At 41.6% G+C, this 19,478-nt stretch overlaps 2 protein-coding genes across 9 annotated transcripts in view; one reads left to right on the forward strand and one right to left on the reverse strand.

The window, feature by feature from the left end:
• Positions 1–5,068, reverse strand: part of Rspry1 (ring finger and SPRY domain containing 1) — a 43,059-nt gene extending 37,991 nt beyond the window's left edge. Inside the window, exon 1 of the mRNA XM_090357602.1 lies at positions 4,867–5,068. The gene's annotated coding sequence lies outside the window, so the exon portion shown is untranslated. The remainder of the gene's footprint in view (positions 1–4,866) is intronic.
• An 11-nt stretch (positions 5,069–5,079) lies between these two features.
• Positions 5,080–19,478, forward strand: part of Psme3ip1 (proteasome activator subunit 3 interacting protein 1) — a 35,516-nt gene continuing 21,117 nt past the window's right edge. For 2 of the 8 annotated variants that reach the window (XM_090357596.1, XM_090357600.1), the window contains exon 1: positions 5,329–5,546. The gene's annotated coding sequence lies outside the window, so the exon portion shown is untranslated. Of the gene's footprint in view, positions 5,547–19,232; positions 19,251–19,478 lie in introns of those variants that run through there. The other 6 variants (XM_090357594.1, XM_090357599.1, XM_090357597.1 and 3 more) reach the window with 4 other exon arrangements.

Consider the following 19,478-nt stretch of genomic DNA (forward strand, 5'->3'; position numbering starts at 1 on the left):
AAACACCTGAGATGTCACTATTTGATGAAATATATTATATATAATACATTGTATATTATATACATTATATATATAGCTGATAGAGCAGGCACCAAGCAAAGAGGAAAAAAGGTCTCTAATGCTCTTGGCAAAGTTAGTTGTGGGTTCAGGATAAGGGAAGCAATGGACAATACACAACTCCCTAACCAAAGCCTGGAGATAAACACATGAAGCACACTAGGAGACCTCTGGCTCCAATCAACTTTCAGGGATTAAAGGACTGAGTAACACCAAAGTTTCTCAGAATAAGCAAGGTTTTAGATGACTAAATAAATTAGCACTGATAAAAGGAAAGTAGAGGACTTACATTTGCATCACAATACAATCACTTCTTAATTTATATGCTAAAATATCATGGCAGAAATATCCCCATTCACATACTGAAAGATTTGCCAAAAGCTCATAAATCAAACTGAAACAAAGCTGAAGTTAAATAGTCAACGTCTTATGAAAAACGAACAAAAATAAAATAACCACGGAATCATAATATGAATAATCATAATGGAAAACGAAGGTTATCCTAAGACAATATGGATGATGGACCCTAAACTAAGTACCCATCCTAAGTATTTCAGGAATCTCCATTCTGTACATCCCCAGTGCCAAGTTTCCCAAAATAAATGCCTAGGGAAAGAAAGCATTACACGCCTAGTAAATTCTAATCACTAGTTTTGGATAACGAACACTGTGTTTTAGTTATCTATAATAATTCATTTGATATTTTATTAGTAGCTCTTAGGCATATATGCATATGAACAACTATGAAGCAAGAAGAAACTAAGAAAAAAGGAGCTACATTTCTCATGAGGAGGTTGGGAATGGACATATTTTGAGAATCACTGCATTAAGGGAACAAAGGAGATGAAACGATTCTTCAGGAGGTAGAAGAGGTAAGAAAACATTAACGTTGCAATTAGGTGTTAAAGTATGAGGTAATAATATACTTGCTGAGTAAGGAATTCAAACCTTCTATCTGAGGTTTGAACCACAAAATTCCTCCTGGAAAACTGCAATTTCAAATAGTAAGAAAGCTTCATACTGAATTCAATCCTTACAAACTTAAGGCGTATATCCATTGTTATTTCAAAAATCTTAGGGCTGGAAAAAAAAATCTTAGGCTGGGCATTGATGGCTCACACCTGTACTTAAGAGGCTGAGATCTGAGGATCCTGGTTCAAAGTCAGCCAGGGAAGAAAAGTCCTTGAGACTTTTTTTTTGCCAGTCCTGGGCTTGAGCTCAGGGCCTGAGCACTGTCCTTGGACTTTCTTAAGGCTTTTTTTTTTCTATGTATGTGGTACCGAGGAATCAAACCCGGGTCTTTGTGCATGCTAGACAAGCACTCTACCACTAGGCCAAACTCCCGGCCCTCCTTGAGACTCTTATCTCCAATTAACCACCAGAAAAATGGAAGTGGCACGGTGGCTCACCATGGTAGAATGTTATCCTTGAGCTGAGGAACTCAGGGACAGGGCCCAGGCTCCGAATTCAAGCCCCATAAGCACCCACGGTAACTTTATCTGCTTTAGCCTTGTATATAACACATATTTATCTGCAGCTACCATATGTCTTTTGGAGGGGGGTCGGTCATGGGGCTTGAACTCTGGGCCTGGGCGCTATTCCTGAGCACTTTAGCTCAAGGCTACTGCCCTACCCCTTTGAGCCACAGTGCCACTTCCAGTTTTCTGGTAGTTAATTGGAGATAAGAGTCTCACCGACTTTTGTGCCCGGGATGGTTTTGAACTGTGATCCTCAGATCTCAGCCTCCTGAGTAGCTAGGATAACAGGGGTGAGCCACTGCACCTGGCTTGCAGCTACCACTTTTACATATTAAACCAGAAACCATCTAGCTATCTAAATTCAAATTTACTTTTAGGATGGATAATGAAAGAGAAATATAACACATTTGTAGTTAATAGACATAAATGTTGGCAGGAGGACTATTTCAAAATGCTTTCTTTCTAGCTGAAAGAGTATAGCTAGTGCAGTCAGGAGCTGGTGGCTCACACTTGTAATTCCTAGTTACTCAGGAGGCTGAGATCTGAGGATCTCGGATCAAAGCCAACTTAGGCAGAAAAGTCTCCAGTTAGCCACTCAAAAACTGGAAGTGGCACTGCGCTGTGGCTCAAGTGGTAGAATACTAGGCTTGAGCACAAAAAGGCTCAGAGATAGTATCCAGGCCCTGAGTTCAAGCCCTGAACAGACCGGGGACCGGGGGGAAGAGAAGAAAAAATAATCATTTTTTTTTGCACTTTAAAAGTTGCAGAAGTTGTAAAAGTTTTCTCCTAAAGGCTGTGGTCCAAATTTTGGCATCCAGTACTATAAAACTATTGTTTTATCAATTTTTATAATTTGAATACTAGAACAAAATTATCCAAATGATTCAATGACAAATGACTTGAAAGTGCCAAATCCTCAAGGAGAAACTAAATCCACAGCTTACTATCTCCTAATAAATCTTGAACTAGATCCCCGATTCTATTGAGATTCTCATTCCTGATGCAAATTGACTTTCCACTTTTAGATCCCTATGATGTTCATATTCTACTTTACAAAGATCTCACTCCAAAATACAAATTATCATCTTTGAGAATTCCTAATAAATTTTCCAAGCTACATAAGTTCTACAGTACTTTCAAAGATGTAAAATGATTTCCCCACCACATTATAACATTACTTCTTTTCTTACTAAAGAAAAGATAAACAATCCTTGATAGGCTGGATTAAGCTATGAGTTGTAACAAATTGCTGAAAATGTGCTTCCAGAATACATGTCAATTTCTCTGTTAAACTTCTTAAAAAAAACTTCAGAACTGTTGTTTTCTGTCCTATTTTCTACAGAATGAAACATTATTAGACAAAATAGTTTTAATTTTCACTACAATCTTGCTAATTGAAAGTATTTTGCTGACAAAGCCCAAAAAGCCCATATATTATGCTGAAACATTTCAGCTATGATCAATAGCTTAAACATATTGAGTACAGACCAAAGAAATGAAGGACTTGTAAAAACAGGACAAAGCAAGACAGTCATTAAGTAACAGGTCAGGATATTGTATCCAGGGAAATCAGGAAGTTGACAAAATAACCACAGCAAAAAAAAAAAAAATCCATAGAATGTAAGAGTAGAAAAACAGGAAATTCAGATTAGTGTTTTAAAAAATACACTTCAAAATCACAAATTTCCCAATCTTGAGAAAAGCAGCAAATGTCAGGAAACAGTAAGTAGTGAAATAGCAGGGACCTATTTTGTAAGCTGATAAAAACGGGGGATTTACAAAGTAAGACGTCATCCTAGTAAATGCAAACTCTACATAAGGTGAACAATTAAGAGAACCGTTGGAGTGGAGAAATTTAAAAGCATCTACTCTAGGACAAGCACACAAGGAATATACACTCATTGAGGGGAGAAGTCCATCTTATGAATTACAACCATGTAGGTATGTGTGTATATGTATGTGCTTACAATAGCGAGATCAAATTTCAGCTAAGAAAAACTTCCTGAGGGAAAAGATTAGAGTACTGTATTTACTCTACCAACACCATCATCAAAAGTTCAAAGTAAATTAAAACTCAAGAGAAGGAAGCAGCGTTTGACATCTCCTGTTTCGATTGTAAAAGAACCTAAGAGACTGCACGTCTTTAAGCGTTCAGTTCAGTATGGCTCACAGTGTTCTATAGGTGATCGACGACGGTATTATTGCTAATCTCTTCCATGGACATCACACTTTGGAGTTCAGCGCTTTCGTTCCGATTCCTCAACCGCAAGCCCATTTGGTGGACAAGTGCAGCCTCTTACTTTCGCATCACTACAGACTGTAGTTCGTACTTTCGCACACCCGCGTTAAGCTATTTCGTGGAAAGAAGGCAAGGGGGTTAACAACAGCTGGTGGTGGGTGAGGAGCCTGGACTCCAGCGGTGATAGACAACTTCCGTCCTTTAAAAGTTCAAAGTACACCACTCCAGGGGGGAGACCACCTGTCAGACAGCCAGACCACGTAGGAGAGCTCTGGGTCTCCGTGGATCGGCGCTGCCTTCCCGGTGCTCTAAGAGGAGGGAAACTGAGGCAACCGGCGGGGCCAAATGTCTAACCGGGAGGCAAGTAGAAGACGTTTGTCGGTGGGGTGGCACGCCCCCCCTCCCCAGCCTGGCCCGAAGCCCGGAAGGAGCCGAGTCCTGCCTCCGGGACACCTGGTCGGTCTCCGCAGAGAAGGACGGACCTGGGCATTCCCGTTTCCTCTCGCCGTCCTCCCTTGGGCTTCCCAGTGCACGGGGCTGTCTTCTCCCCACTACCGCCCAAAGGCGTTCCGAGAACAGTATTTCCTTCAGCTCGGGCCTCCGGAGTAGGGGACTCCGCTAGGTCTCGGCTGCCACCCCCCTGACCCCCTCTCAGGGTGACGTCTCGCGACCCTCGAGCCATTTCTGAATCCCCGCTGAGGGGCGACGCCGTCCGGCGCCCACCGAAGCCGCCAACTCCACAAAGGGAAACCCTCCCGGAGCGTCCTCCCCTCCCCTCCCTTCGGTCCCGGGCATCCCCGAGAGCCTCTCACCTGAGCCCCGTTAGCCGAGGCCTCCTCAGAACCTCCTCCAGTCAGGATCCCCCCGCCAGCCCCCAGGGGAACACCCTCTTCCAGGAAGCTCTTCAGACACCTTCGGCGCGGGCCTCGGGGGAGAGCCTCCCGGCGGTTTCCCGGGCTCGCCCGGGCGCCGCCCGCTCCCAGGCCCCGTCCAGGAGCCCGCCAGGGGCCCAGACTGGCCTCTCCACCCCGGGTTCCAGAGGCTGTTCCCCTCCCTCACGGACGCCCCGACCCCTCCAACTTCCTCCCCTACCGCGTCTCCACAGGGCTTCCCACAGCAGCGCGGTCTGGCTGCGGCACTGACTTTCTCTAGCTCCCGGGGCCACCGGAGGGAGGGGACAGCGGTAGCGTTGCGACTCCTTTGTGACAGGTCCAAGAGAGCGGTAAAGATGGACGCGAGGCCACGGCGCTGCCATTACGCGCAGGGCCCACCCCCGCTTCGTACCGCCCCGGCCCTCCCTCAGTCCCCTAGGAAACGCCCATTCCTCTGTTGCAAACCCTCCCCCCCTCAGAGCCAATCACCTTTCAAGAGTCGTATCACATGACACCGCGGACAGGCCCGCCCCCTAAGCGCGAACTGGCCAATTATCCTGGCTGAAAGGAGAATGGCCCAATCACATTTCTCCGGCTCGGTGTGGGGACACCGGATATCCATCGCGGCCTCGGAGAGGAAGAGAGCTGTGGATTGGGTGACGCCGCCGGAAGCGGGGTGGGACTTCGTTGTGGCGGTGAGGAACAGGAAGCCCTAAGGGTCAAAAGGAATACTGAAGCCAAGGCTGTCTTCTTTTCTTTCCCCCTCTTGTTTTCTTTTTTGTTTTTTCTTTCTTTGTTTCTGGTTTTGTTTTGTTTTATTTTTTTTTTAAGAGCGAGTGGCGGTTTGGGGTGGGCGCCAGCAGAGTGAGGGACGCTCGCCTCCCGCGCTGTGGTAGGTAGGTGAGTGCGGCCTGGGTCCTGGACCGGCGGCGAAACCTGGGCGAACTGTGGCCGGCGTTAGGGTTACAGTGAGGGCCTCTTTGGAGGTGTCTTCGGTCCGGGCACCCCGCAGTGTCCTGAGCGCTTGTGGAACCCGGGGGTTCCCGGGACCCAGTCCGAGCGCCGCCGTCCCCGGAGCCCGCGGGGAAGGCTGTGGTGGTGGGAGGTGCCCTGGTCGGCTTTCTCTACTCTTGGCCTAGGCCGAGCCCTCCTGGCCAACTCCGGTCTAATCAAGAGAGCTGGGGTCGACTGGTTGGACTTGGTTGAATCCTAGAAGGCCATTGCAAGACGGGAAACACGTTTATGATGGGAAACACGTACCGGTTACCCTGCCTAAGTGGATTTTCTGTTCGTAGGAAACCAAGCTGGTGTGCCGGTTTTTCGGAACATTGAGATAACTAAGACTGAGATTTGAGGGGGTCTTCGTTTGAGAATTGGTGCCCTTGGAAATCTCAGTCCATGGCAGTAGGTCTTAAACATTAGGTTGGAAACGAGATCTTCTCTGTCATTTAATGTTTAAATGAAGATCTCCTATCCCCACCCACAGGTAGTGAGTAGGTCCAGAATAGAATTGTGGAAGCCAAATGGGAGCCTGCCGGTTAGAATCCCGTGACTTCTTGTGTAGGAGCTGTGAAATGAGTTTTTTTTTTTTTTTTTTTTGCCAGCCCTGGGCTTGAGCTCAGGGCCTGAGCACTGTCCTTGGACTTTCTCAAGGCTAGAGCTCTACCACTTGAGCCTCAGCACCACTTCCGGCTTTTTTCTATGTATATGGTACTGAGGAATCGAACCTGGGTCTTCATACATGCTAGGCAAGCACTCTACCACTAGGCCAAACTCCAGGCCCCCAGTTATGTTTATTTTTAAGTTGTTTGCTTTTTTATGTGTCTGCCAGAAATGGTTTGGAGGGCACCACTTCCCAGACCTTTGAATCAGTGCGGATACTTTTTTTTGATAGAAGGAATAGAGACAAAGGCAGCTTTATATTTTAATTTCATGACATGTGAAGGTTTTGTGAGAGTCTGAAAGTAGAGACTGCTGCTTGTTTATTTCTCCCAACTATAGTATTAATCCCCTCACCCTGAGGGGAAGTTTATCATGGTTTTAAGAAAGGAAAGGTGTTTTTTTTTTTTGCCGACTTCTTTAATCTTCTAAAATTCTTAATTTTTGGTTAGTCCAACTAGTGCTTCAACAATGGAAAATCACTTACCTGGAAAAAGAAGTAATTTTAAGTGCATGGTTCAAGCCTGTAATCTGTCTGCTCAAGAGGCTGAGACTTGGAGGATCATGATTTGAAACCAGCTGGAACAGAAAAGTGTGTGAAACTCCAATCAACTAGCAGAATGCATGACTACAGACACAGCTCAAGGAGTAGAGTCTCAGCCATAAGCCAAAAAGCTGAGCTACAGGGCAAGGCCCTGAATTCAGGCCCCCTCAAACAGTCACATACATAAAAAATAAGTGCATGGTTCAGCAGTAAGTTCAATAACAGTGTAATTTATGTTTGAGACAGCTACATTAAGCCTTTTCAGTGTGATTACTATTGGCCACCTTTTTTCTTTTTCTTTTTCCTTTTTTGGTGCTGGGCTTGGGCCCTGTCCCTGAGCTTCTTTTGCTGAAGGCTAGTGCTATACCAGTTGAGCCACAGCTCCACTTTCTGAGTTTTGTGGGTTTGTCTGATTAATTAGAAGAGTCTCACTGACTTTCTGCTCAGGCTTGCTATTAACCACCTTTAAAAAATATACTTAATTCTTCAATGTATTGTTTTGCTTTTCCTGGTTTTCACTAGAATGCATCCAACCGTGATCTTTTCGGAATTACACTTTTTGACTCTGAATTAGTGTATTTCATTACTTGTGTAGAATTCTCAGCCATTTTATATTCATGTACTGCCTCTTTCCCGTTGTTCTTCTTTGCTGATTGAACGTAGACCTTTTCATTGTAATCTCTATGTCCCATAGTCTCTTTTGAGATGGCCTCGATGTAACCCACTCTGGCCTTCAATTCCAGATCTTCCTGTCTCATTTTCTTTTTCAATTTTTTTGCCAGTCCTGGGTTTGAGCTCAGGGTCTGAGCACTGTATTTGGACTTTCTCAAGGCTAGTGCTCGATCACTTGAGCCTCAACACCATTTCTGGCTTTTTTTTCTATATATATGGTACCAAGGAATTGAACCTGGGTCTTCGTGCATGCTAGGCAAACACTCTACTACTAGGCCAAACTCCCAGCCCTCATTTTCTTTTTCTAAACCTCATCTAGAAGACTAGAAATAGAATTATGCATGACCATCATTTCTTTCTTAATCTTTTGTAATTAAATTTTTTTCCTGAAATTCTATTTAGTTTTGTCACTGTTTTATAATTTCTTTCTTTCTTTTTTTTTTTTTTTTTTTTTTTGTCAGTTGTGGGACTTGAACTCTGGGTCTGGTTGCTGCCCCTGAGCTCTTCTGCTCAAGGGTACTGCCCTACTGCCACAGTGCCATTTCCAGTTTTCTGGTGGTTAATTGGAGATAAGAGTCTCAGGACTTTTTAGTGCCGGGCTGGCTTTGAACCATGATCCCTGTGATCCTCAGATCTCAGCCTCCTGAATAGCTAGGATTACAGGCATGAGCCACTATACTTGGCCATAATTTCTTATTCTTTGCTATTTTAAGTTCTAATTTTTAAAAATGGGACAAATGGGCTGGGAGTTTGGCCTAGTAGTAGAGTGCTTGCCCAGCATGCATGAAGTCCCGGGTTCAATTCCTTGGTACCACCTACGCAGAAAAAACTAGAAGTGGTGCTGTGGCTCCAGTGGTAGAGCTCTAGCCTTGAGAAAGCCCAAGGACAGTACTCAGGCCCTGAGTTCAAGCCCCAGGACTAGGAAAAAAAAAATGTGACAAGCATAATTATTCTATAGACCATATGTTTACTTCTACTAGAATTCCTTTTGGGTCTGTTTCTGTTAGGCAGTTTTCCTTCCTACTTCCTCTTTATCTGAGGGTGTAATTTTTTTCAGGTACTGAACTGAGATGAGAGGGAGGTAGTTAACATACTCCACACCCAACAAGTACTCCTAGCTTTAAATCCCCCCTCCTCCCAGGAAATCTAACCCAGTCTTGTTAATGCTAGTTAAGTGTTCCACCATTGCACCTAGTCTTCAGCCCTTTAAGCTCCTGGTTTTGTTTTGTCTGGCTTTCAAGACAAATCCACAGGGTGAAGTTCACTTTGGCTGTTGAAATTAATTCAGTTTTTTTTTTTTTTTTGCCAGTCCTGGGCTTGAGCTCAGGGCCTGAGCACTGTCCTTGGACTTTCTCAAGGCTAGAGCTCTACCACTTGAGCCTCAGCACCACTTCCGGCTTTTTTCTATGTATGTGGTACCGAGGAATCGAACCCGGGTCTTCATGCATGCTAGGCAAGCACTTTAACCACTAGGCCAAACTCCCAGCCCTTAATTCAGTTTTTACCTTCTAGATTTTGTACAAACTCTTTTTACTGTCTTATTAGCTTTTCTACCCTACAATATATTTTTTTTAATTATCACTCCACTTTTTTTTTTTTATTTTAGCAGAGATGTAGAGGATTAGTTTCAATTACTTAGTCACTTTTTCCAGAAATGCAACACCCCCCCCCATTTTGATTTTGGAATGTGAAACTTGTAATTTCCATCACTTGTTAAGTGAAAGGTGATTTTTTTCTCATAAAATCCCACAGCTTTACAGTATGCAGTATCACAATTGCTATCATCATTCAGTTTCCCTGATGATTTATTCTAATCTTCATTTTCTGAACTCCTTCCTGCTTAGCTCTACTTTTTTTTTTGTAGCATTAACTCTTCTACTTTTCCTTCAATTGCTGACATGCCGAGCTTTGTCTCACCTAATACAAGTTTTTCTCTTGCTAAAAAATTACCCTTACTAAAAAGATACTGTTCTTATTTAATACCTAGCATTGTACCTTTTAAACCAAAAACTGCCTGGGGAAGTAACAAAGCAGTAGAGTGCTTTCTTAGGATGCTCTGGGCCCTGAATTTTACCCCCAACACTGTACAAACCAAAATAGTAATCATGAACTGATCAGTTTAGTCTCACTAGTGTAATGCAAAGCTTTTTTTTGTTTTGTTTTGTTTTTGTTGTTTGAGGGTGTTGGGTATGACTTAGTGTATGGATTAGTTATAAAGGCTGCCCATATTGTAAACTAGTTTAGAACCAAAGGTTCTGCCATGTAGGCTGTGGAAAGAGCAGTGCTAAAACAGTTGGACATGGTCTGATTTTCCTCTTTGGGAAGAACTATTTTCCTTTCTGTGAACCCCAGATGAAGTACTTGTGCATTTACTTTGTCACAGTTTGTAAAAAACAAAAAAAACAAAAGAAACCCCAAAACAACTCATAGTGAGGGATTTCCTGTATTCTGAAAGGTATATGTGAACTAAGGAACTCGACCAGTGAAGTAAACCAATATTTAAATTAGTTATCTTTGTCTTATAGGGCAAATAGATGAGTTCAATATAAATTCACATATGAAGAGACTGTTCTCTATAGTTAGGGAAAGAAAGTACATGTATGGCCGGGAGTTTGGCCTAGTGGTTAAAGCGCTTGCCTAGCATGCATGAAGACCCGGGTTCGATTCCTCGGTACCATATACATAGAAAAAAGCCGGAAGTGGTGCTGAGGCTCAAGTGGTAGAGCTCTAGCCTTGAGAAAGTCCAAGGACAGTGCTCAGGCCCTGAGCTCAAGGCCAGGACTGGCAAAAAAAAAAAAAAAAAAGAAAGTATATGTATATTTAAGCTGTGTGATTCTTTGATGTCTAGAAGGCTGTTACAAGTTGCTTTTAATGATGAGCACCTTAAATATGGATGGAATTGCTTATGCTGTGGTCCTATTTTAGATTCTTAGTTTCCTTTGCAACTGTAGTGTATTAAGTAAGCTTCATTTTTAGAAGATTGGGTTTACTTTGCTAATTATTTCATCTAGTAATACATACAGTATTCTCTGCATTAGTTTTTGTTCTGAAGAAATTTTGTACTTTATTTAGAGAAAACTTAGCTTTGTCTAAGTTACTGTTTCTTGTTAGAAGTGTCTTCTAGCTAAAAAGTAGTAGAATTTTTTTTTTCTTTTGTCAATTATGGGGCTTGAACTTTGGGCCTGGGTGCTGTCCTTGAATTCTTCAGCTCAAGGCTAGCATGCTACTAGCCACAGTGCCACTTCTGGTTTTCTGGTGGTTATTTGGGGATAAGAGTCTCATGGACTGGCCTGGTTTTGAACTGAGATTCTCAGATCTCAGCCTCCTGAGTAGCTAAGAGATTACAGGCATAAGCCACTAGTGCCCAGATGGATTTTTTGAGAATGGTTAGGTTAACCAGAAGGTAAATAATTCTTAGTTGCTGTTTTGCATTTTGAAATACAAAATGAGTTAACGGAGTTTATAGTTTGGAAAGTAGAAACTAAGTATTTACTGATCAAAGGAAATGGATTAGATTATTGGTTTTGTTACCCTTCATGAGAAGATTTAGACTACCAGTAGTCTGATTCCCCTGGTATATTTTTACATGTACAATCTCTCTAATTTTAGAATTAGAGGAGTATGGTGACCAGTAATGTAAACACTTAAAGTTGTCTGCCATCACAAAATTCAATTCCATAGGAAACCAGATCTCATTAGCTTGCATCATGGCACTATCCAAGTAGAATAATTTTCTGACTAAAGGTTAACAATTATTTTGGGGGCAGCAGTATAAGTTTTGTATTTTAAAAATTGTGCAGTGTGTTATATAAGACACTGAGCCTATTTCATCCTACCAACAGAAATTAAATATGACAGTTTACAGTTAAACATAGTAGTGCAGTGTTAGTTACTTTGGCTTTAAATATAAGAAAAGAACTTTGCCTAAACATAAGAACTTAAACCTTTGCCACTGAATCATGCCTGTAATCCTAGCTACTCCATAGTCTGAGATCCAGGGAGTGGAGTGACTAAACAGAAAAGTCCAGAGAGTACATCTCAAAAATAACTACAAAATGCTGTGTGGTGTGGTGCAAGTGGTAGCACATCAACCCTACATGTGCTGACCAAGTTTGAGGCTCTGAATTCAAAGCCTGGTACTTTGTTCGGTTAACCATCAAACAAATGTGAAAATACCATTTTGTTTGTGTGAGTGTGTGTGTGTGTGTGTGTGTGTGTGTGTGTAAGTGTGTAAGCAGGGCCTCATTAAGTGGCCATACTAGCTTTAAACTCAAGATCCCTCTGCCTTTGTCCCCAGGATTTGCTAAGGTTTCAGGTATGAGCCATCACATCTAGTATCATGTTCTTTATTTCTGCCAGTTTGAAACTGGTATGGTTTTGGTTTTCTGTGAATCCATTACATGAAGAACTTAATTTTTTCAGAAATAATGTTGGGCTGTGTAGACATCTATGATAGATCCTATAGCATGCTAAAGGTTCTAGGTTTAATCTTTAGCACGACAAAATAAAATGAAACAGTAACATTTAATTTGATATTTAAATTTGAGTTGTCTTGAAAAACTATGTAAGTAAGGGAAAATTGACTTCTTATTTCTTAGACAAAGTAAGGACAAAAATAAGTGTTTTCCTAATGTCAATTTTCTAAAGCATTGCTTAACACATTTGCTTATCTGTTATTTTAATTATTTTAGCAAACCAAAGGGAAGAAGAGACTTGTGAACATTTTAGTTAAGCAATAGGAATTAGAAGTCACTACAGTCTAATTTTGTAGCCTTTCTGTTTCCAGCAGGGATAAGTCGTAAAGACTTGTTATGTCCTTATTGCAGATTAAAAAGCCAGTCAAGTGTTGGACTCTTCACAAGAATTGTGTATGTGTGTGTGCGTGTGTGGGTGTGCGTGTGTGTGCACGCGCGCGCGCGTGTGCTTGCATGTATACATGCATGTGTATGCTTGAACTACTGGTCTTATACTCTTGCCTGGCTTTTTTGCTTAAGATTGGTGTTCTGCCACTTGAGCCACACTTCTATTTCTATTGTTTTGTTCTTTAATTGGAGGCAAGAGTCTCATAGGCGTTTCTGCCTTGAGCTGTTTCTGAACTAAGATCCTTAGCTTATCAGCCTTCTAAGTAGCTAGGATGACAGGAATGAGCCATCAGCTTCTACCTAACCAGTATTTTAGTCAGCTAAAATTAAAGTTGTGAAGGAGACATGTGAAAGGGTATCAATGTATGTGAATTAATGCACCTTCAATCTGGCAAATATCATGTAACCCTTTTACTAATTACAATAAAAAAAAAGAACAACAACAACAAAAAAAATAAAGTTGTGAAGGAGAAAGAAAGTGGGGGATGGGGGAGAAGATAGGAGGGAGGAGGGAAATAGGCAGGCTAACAAAGTATCTGGTAACATTGGACTTTGTACTTGTGCTCTCCCATTTAATCCATCCATCCAATTCCCAAGTGTTAGGAAAGATAGACTCAATTATGTAATAGAGTCATTTAATTTAATTGTTTTTGCTGGTTGTGGCACTTGAACTCAAGGCCTGAGTATTAATCCTGAGCTTTGTGCATGCTGGGCAAGCACTCTACCACGTGGCCAAACTCCCAGCCCTTGCTCTACCTCTTTAAGTCATTTCCAGTTTTCTGGTGGCTAATTGGAGATAAGATTCCCATGGATTTTCCTGGCTGGGGTGGCTTTGAACCAAGGTCCTCAGATCTTAACCTCCTGTAGCTAAGATTACAGACATTAACCACCAATGCTTGATGTAATTTAATTTTTGTTCCTTTGTTTCCTACTGCAGAAATGTGTAGCATTTGGTTAGAATTACCTATGTAATGTTGAACAAACAATCTTATGTTTAATGGCCACTATTCTCAGTAATTTAGATTTTTCAGATCCTATCTGAAAAAGAGCTAAGGTGCCTGTAAATCCTAGGTACTAGAAGGCATAGGTAGGAGGATCTAAGTCTGGCCCTGGCAAAAAATACAAGACCCTGTCTGAAAATTAGCTATAGCTAAAAAAGGGTAGGAGTTAAAAACAAACAAAAAAGATAGGAGAAAAGTGAGACAGATTCAAAGAAATCATGTAAATGAAAATGGACTTTATAACAAGTGATTTTCTTTTTTTGGCCTAGGATTATTTGCCTCACAATACTTTGGCCAGTGTGTGTGTGTGTGTGTGTGTGTGTGTGTGTGTGTGTGTGTGTGTGTGTGTGTGTGTGTGTGTGTGTGTGTGTGTGTAGGCTGCATGCATCTGGTACTTCAAGTGGAACAGGAATAACAGTATTAAGTTTACCTTTTAGAATGATCATTTGGCTGACACTGGAGAGAATGTATTTAAAGGAGGATAGAAACACGAGACTCATGGAATACTATTGCAATACCGTATGTAGGATTGAGGCCCTGAAAAGAAAGGATTAGAGAGGAAGGGAAGAGCTGGGCACCAGTGGGCTCACACCTGTAATCTTAGCTAGCTACTCAGGAGGTGAGTGAGATCTGAGGATGAGGATCATTGTTTAAAGCCAACCCAAGCAGAAAAGTCTCTGGGAGAGCCTTATCTCCATTAACCACACAAAAACTGAAAGTGGAATTATGACTCCAGGTGATAGAACACTTAAGCAAAAGAGCTCAGGCAGGGACATTGCCTAGTCTCTGAATTCAAGCCCTATGACTGACAAAAAATAAAATGAAAAGGTTTAGGAACAGTACCCAGGCCCTGAGCTCAAGCCTCAAGATTGACATTTTAAAAAGACAGCACTCGTTCCTTTAATGAAAGTAGAGACTGGATTCAAAATAGGCTATTATGAAGCAGAGAAAACAGAACTTGGATGTAAGAAGCGGGGATGGGGTGGGGTGAGGGAGGGAATGTAGATGCACTTCTGGTTTTAAGCCTTGGGAACTGGATTCAGTCATGTTTGTGTCCTTCAGTGCCACTTGTGACTGCTGCATTCACGTTAGTGCCTTGTGTACACTGCTATCTGCATAACTGTTGTCTGAGTACTATAAAATTTACACAATCAAGCGTAGTGGACCATAGCTGGACCAATAAAATTTTTAGCACAATGTTGAGTTTATTTAAATTGAACTACTAATAAAGTGGTTAAGTAAATAATAAGGAAAGAGCAAATATTGAATTATCAAATTCTGTGGAAAGTATAATTCATTGTTTTTTGTTAAAGTTAAAGATGTGCGTGTTTGCTGACTTCTCTGTTTGATGTGGTACCTTTTCCACTTCATATGTTCTGTTTATTTAGGTCACTGATCTCTTTTTGACTTGAGTGCAGGCAGCATTTCTCTCCCCTGTATAGCCTGTCCAGAGCATAGTATAGTTCTTTGCAGTAATGGGAAACCTTTCAAAGCACTTAAAGCTTGTGCCAGTGTTAAGTACTTTGTGCGAATTGTTACTTTCCCACATAAAAGCTTTATGTTATGTAGTGCTATTTTGATTAACGTTGGTAATTGCTGTCTGAGGATGAGGCCATCAGGACTCAGTGGAGTTTAAGTACCACACTATAAGAGGCAGAACTGGGCTGAGAGTTTGGCCTAGTGGTTAAAGTGCTTGCCTAGCATGCATGAAGACCCGGGTTCGATTCCTTGGTACCACATATATAGAAAAAGCCAGAGGTGGTGCTGGGGCTCAAGTGGTAGAGCTCTAGCCTTCAGAAAGTCCAACAACAGTGCTCAGGCCCTGAGCTCAAGACCAGGACTGGCAAAAAAAAAAAAGAGGCAGAACTGCTTGGGTTTTGAATCCAGGTCTCTTGCTTTCTGGCTGAGTTTATAGTCTTTCTCATTACCTGTAGCCTTCTTCATAAGGGGACTAGAACAGAAGGAACTTGTGAAAGAGTCATTGACTTGGAATAGGTATACCGAAATGTAACTAAAGTTAAACTTATTTGGCTATTCGTTAATAATGGTTTGAATCTTGAATATTTCTGGAGAAAATTGTTCTGTCTTATTCCAGAATATCCAGAAGTATGGCTGCCTGTTCTTGGACTTTTCCAAATTTAGAAAGATAGCCAGATTAGTTAGTCGATAGAGCCACTTAGTGGAGATAAGGAGGGAGCAACAGCAGTTGACTCTCCTGGACTGAGAACCTACAGAAGGAAATGGAGATTGAAAAATAGATGAGACTGAGGCAGGAGGATTATGAGTTTGAGGCCCACCTAGACTATATAACAAGACATTGTCTCACACCCTGCACCCCAAAAAGAGGTAGATAACGAAGTCTGTTTAAGATAAGCCCTTTTAAAAAGCCCTTATAGAAATCCAGAGCTGGGAAGGTTAGAATAGCCCTGTAATTTCAGTAGAACCATTAGTTTGAGCCTAGCCTGGACTCTGGGGGTGGGGGGAAAAAGTAACCATTAGTAACAGTATTTTTGAGAGCTGATGGGAAATAGTTTCTCTGTTAAATTGTAAAGCTCTTTGAATTTATTTCTAAAATGTGGTTTTTACCTGGGGCCAGTCCTGGGGCTTGAACTCAGGGCCTGGGTACTGTCCTTGAGCTTTCTCCAGGATAGCACTCTACCACTTTCCACTTTTTCTGTGTATGTGATACCAAGGAATGGAACCCAGGGCTTTGTGCATGCTAGGCAAGAACTCTACCACTAGACCATACTCCTGGCCCCTACTTTGTTTCACTAAAATCACTAATTGTGATTTTTGTTCTTATAGGTGAAAGAGGAGAGTGCAGACTACCTCCCCTTGTGTAGAAGGTCAATACTTCTTGGTTATTGGAGAAAATTGATAAGAAAGAGTAAGAAGGATTTCTTAGAATCCATAAGTTTGTCTTTTTTTCCAAGTGATTCATAAATACTGGGAAGATTTTTTTTTTTTTTGCCAGTCCTGGGACTTGAACTAAGGGCCTTGCCATTGTCCTTGAGCTTTCTCCAGGCTGGTACTCTATCACTTAAGCCACAGCACCACTTATAGCTTTTTCTGTGTATATGTTACCTGGGAATTAAACCTAGGGCTTCATGCATGCTAGGCAAACACTCTACTACTAGGCCACATTTCCAGACCCTGGGAAGATTCTTACTCTTCTAGAACTTCTATTTCAAATCCAAACTCCTAGATTTTTTTTGGCTTATTGGAAGTTTTTTTTCAGGATATATATTGTTTTCATTTTTAAAAATACAGAGTGAGCGGATGCTGGAGCCTCACACTTCTATTTCTAGCTATTCAGGAGATCTTATAGTTGGAAGTCAGACCAGGCAGGAAAGTCCATGAGACTTTTATCTCCAGTAAACTAACGCAGAAAAAGTTAGAAGTGGCATTGTGGCTCAAGTGGTAGAGTACTAGTCTTGAGCACAAAGAGGCTCAAAGATGGTACCCAAGCCCCGAGATCAAGCCCCAGGACTGGCAGAAAAACAAAAATATGAGAGTGGAGAACTTTAAATCATAAATACAGTCTGATGAAGTCACTGGTGTAGGACATGTACTTTTCTCCATTTCTAAAACTAATGCAACAGGGGAAGTTTGGCTCAGAAAAGCAACCAGTTAAGAGGAATATGGGAGTTATCTTCAAACAACTGAAGTCTTATCATGTTGGAAAAAAATCCCACCTAATTTGTATATGAAGTATGTAGGAAAATGGATCTCAGCTCTATCTAAGCATGAACTCCTGCCTGAGAACAGAGTGTGGTGGTCCATCTTGAAGTTTTTAGATATGAGTCAGATTTAGATGCCAATGAAGTGTCATATCAGGTAGGCTGGAAGGACCTGTCACACTCTGAATTATTGACCAAGATATAGGAATAAGGAAAGGAAATTGGACAACTAATACAGTATTAAAAAATAGAGTGAGTGTTCAGTATGTGTCTCGTCCATTAGAGTCCTGACATAGTTTACATTTTCTCTGTCAAGGACAAATGAGAATCGTTGGCTCTTATTTCCTAAGTGGTTGTTCTGCAGAGCTTGAGGAATTTTTGGCTTGGACATAGAGACTGAACAATTCTGCTTTTATAGTAAGTCTTATAGTAAGACATTAAGTACTACTACATCAGAGATGTCCAGACTGGGCCTTAGGTAGGAACAAAAGCTTCTGGCGGTTGATTGTTTTCTCTTGAGTAGTTTTCCAGTTCTCTTTCATAGTTGATTCAGTGAACTAGAACCTCAATAGTAGGATTCAGACAGAGATAATTTTTCTTATTCTGAATGTTTGGATTTGTTGTTCTAGCTTCCACTTCTTTCTTTCCTGGATAAAAATGTTTTGTGAGCATTCTTGGCAAAGGGATCTGATGTAGGAAGAACAAGGTTTCTAGGGAAGAGGATGTTTAAGTAGATAAGAGTGTGAATATTCTACATAGCCTGGATTTGAATTTCAGCTCAAGTCATTTACCACCTTTATCTCACCCAAATAACCTAACTTTTCTAGGTTTCAACTTTTTTTTTTTTTTTTTTTGGTCATGGGTTATGAATTCTGAACTCTGGGCCTGGGCACTGTCCCTGAGCTCTTCAGCACAAGGCTGCCGCTGTACCACTTGAGCCACAGTGTCACTTCCAGTTTTCTAGTGGTTAATTGGAGATAAGAGTCTCATGGACTTTCACGCCTGGCCTGGCTTTGAACTATGATCCTCAAGTCTCAGCCTCCTGAGTAGCTAGGATTATAGGCTAGGCCTCAACTTTATCTGTAAAGAGAAAGTATCCACGTGTGTGTGGCTATTTTAGCACATTTTTTTTTTAAGTGTACGCCACATGAACCAAGAACCAGTGTCTCATGCCTTTAATCCTAGCTACTCAGAGTACTGAGATCTGAGGATTGAAGTTCAGAGTCAAACCAGGCAGAAAAGTTTGAGACACTCTTTCTTCCAGCTACCCAGGAAAAAGCTGGAACCAGAGACATGGTTCAAGTAGTAGAGTGCCAGCCATAAATTAGAGCTTGAAGTTGAGGGGAGAGAATATTTTTGAATTCTGTTTTTGTGGTAGCAGACAAATTAGTCTTAGTACACTTTGTTCTTCTTGTTAGAGGCATTTGAACTTTGGATTGAGTATATGCCTCCTTGTTAGAGAATATTATTATAAATAATATAGCATATCTGAGTAGAGGGTGAATTCCAAAAGCAAATGGGAATTGATATGAAAAAGGAAAATTACTCATTCTTTTTTTTTTTTTTTTTTGCCAGTCCTGGGATTGAGCTCAGGGCCTGAGCACTGTCCTTGGACTTTCTGAAGGCTAGAGCTCTACCACTTGAGCCTCAGCACCACTTCTGGCTTTTTTTCTATGTATGTGGTAACGAGGAATCAATTCCGGGTCTTCGTGCATGCTAGGCAAGCACTCTACTATTAGGCCAAACTCCCAGCCCTCATTTTCTTTTTTAAAAAATTACCTTCAAATAGTTACCTAAAAAGGTTCAATTTGACACATCTGTTTATGTGGACAATGCGTCTTGGTCACTCTCCCATGAGAGAGGTTTACTGTAAAAAGAGCAATACATACTCTTCTATTTCATTCTCCCTCTTCCCTGGAGCAAGGTTCAGGTATATGTATAGAGAGAAGAGATTTGGCAATCTTCTACATCAAGATATGCATGAAGTGAGTGAGATCTGGAGGACTACAGTTTGAGACCAGTCCAGGCAAAATGTTAGTGTGACCTCCACCTTAACAAAAATATCTTAGGTATGATGGAAGTACATTCAGCCACTTGAGAGGCATGGAAAAGAGGATTTGGTCCAGGATTGCTTCAGCAAAAACATGAGACCCTAACCAAAAATTAACAAAAGCAAAAAAGGCTGGGTAAGTGGCATGCTTAGCAAGCATGGGGTTTAAACCCCAGCTCTCTCATCCCCTCCCCCCAAAAAAAATGCATAACATAGTTGAGGTTGTTGAGGCAATAAGAAAAGAGCTGAAGATTGACTATTAAGTGTCGCAAATGTACATTAACAGGAGAGTCAAGCCAAATATAAGGAGTCAGCTTATACTAGAGGTTGGGAGATCCAGATTCTTCTAGTCTTACTTTCTCCT

The sequence above is a fragment of the Megascapheus bottae genome, chromosome 24 (genome assembly GCF_031878675.1).
Source record: "Megascapheus bottae isolate mThoBot1 chromosome 24, mThoBot2.hap1, whole genome shotgun sequence".
Taxonomy (NCBI): Eukaryota; Metazoa; Chordata; class Mammalia; order Rodentia; family Geomyidae; genus Megascapheus; species Megascapheus bottae.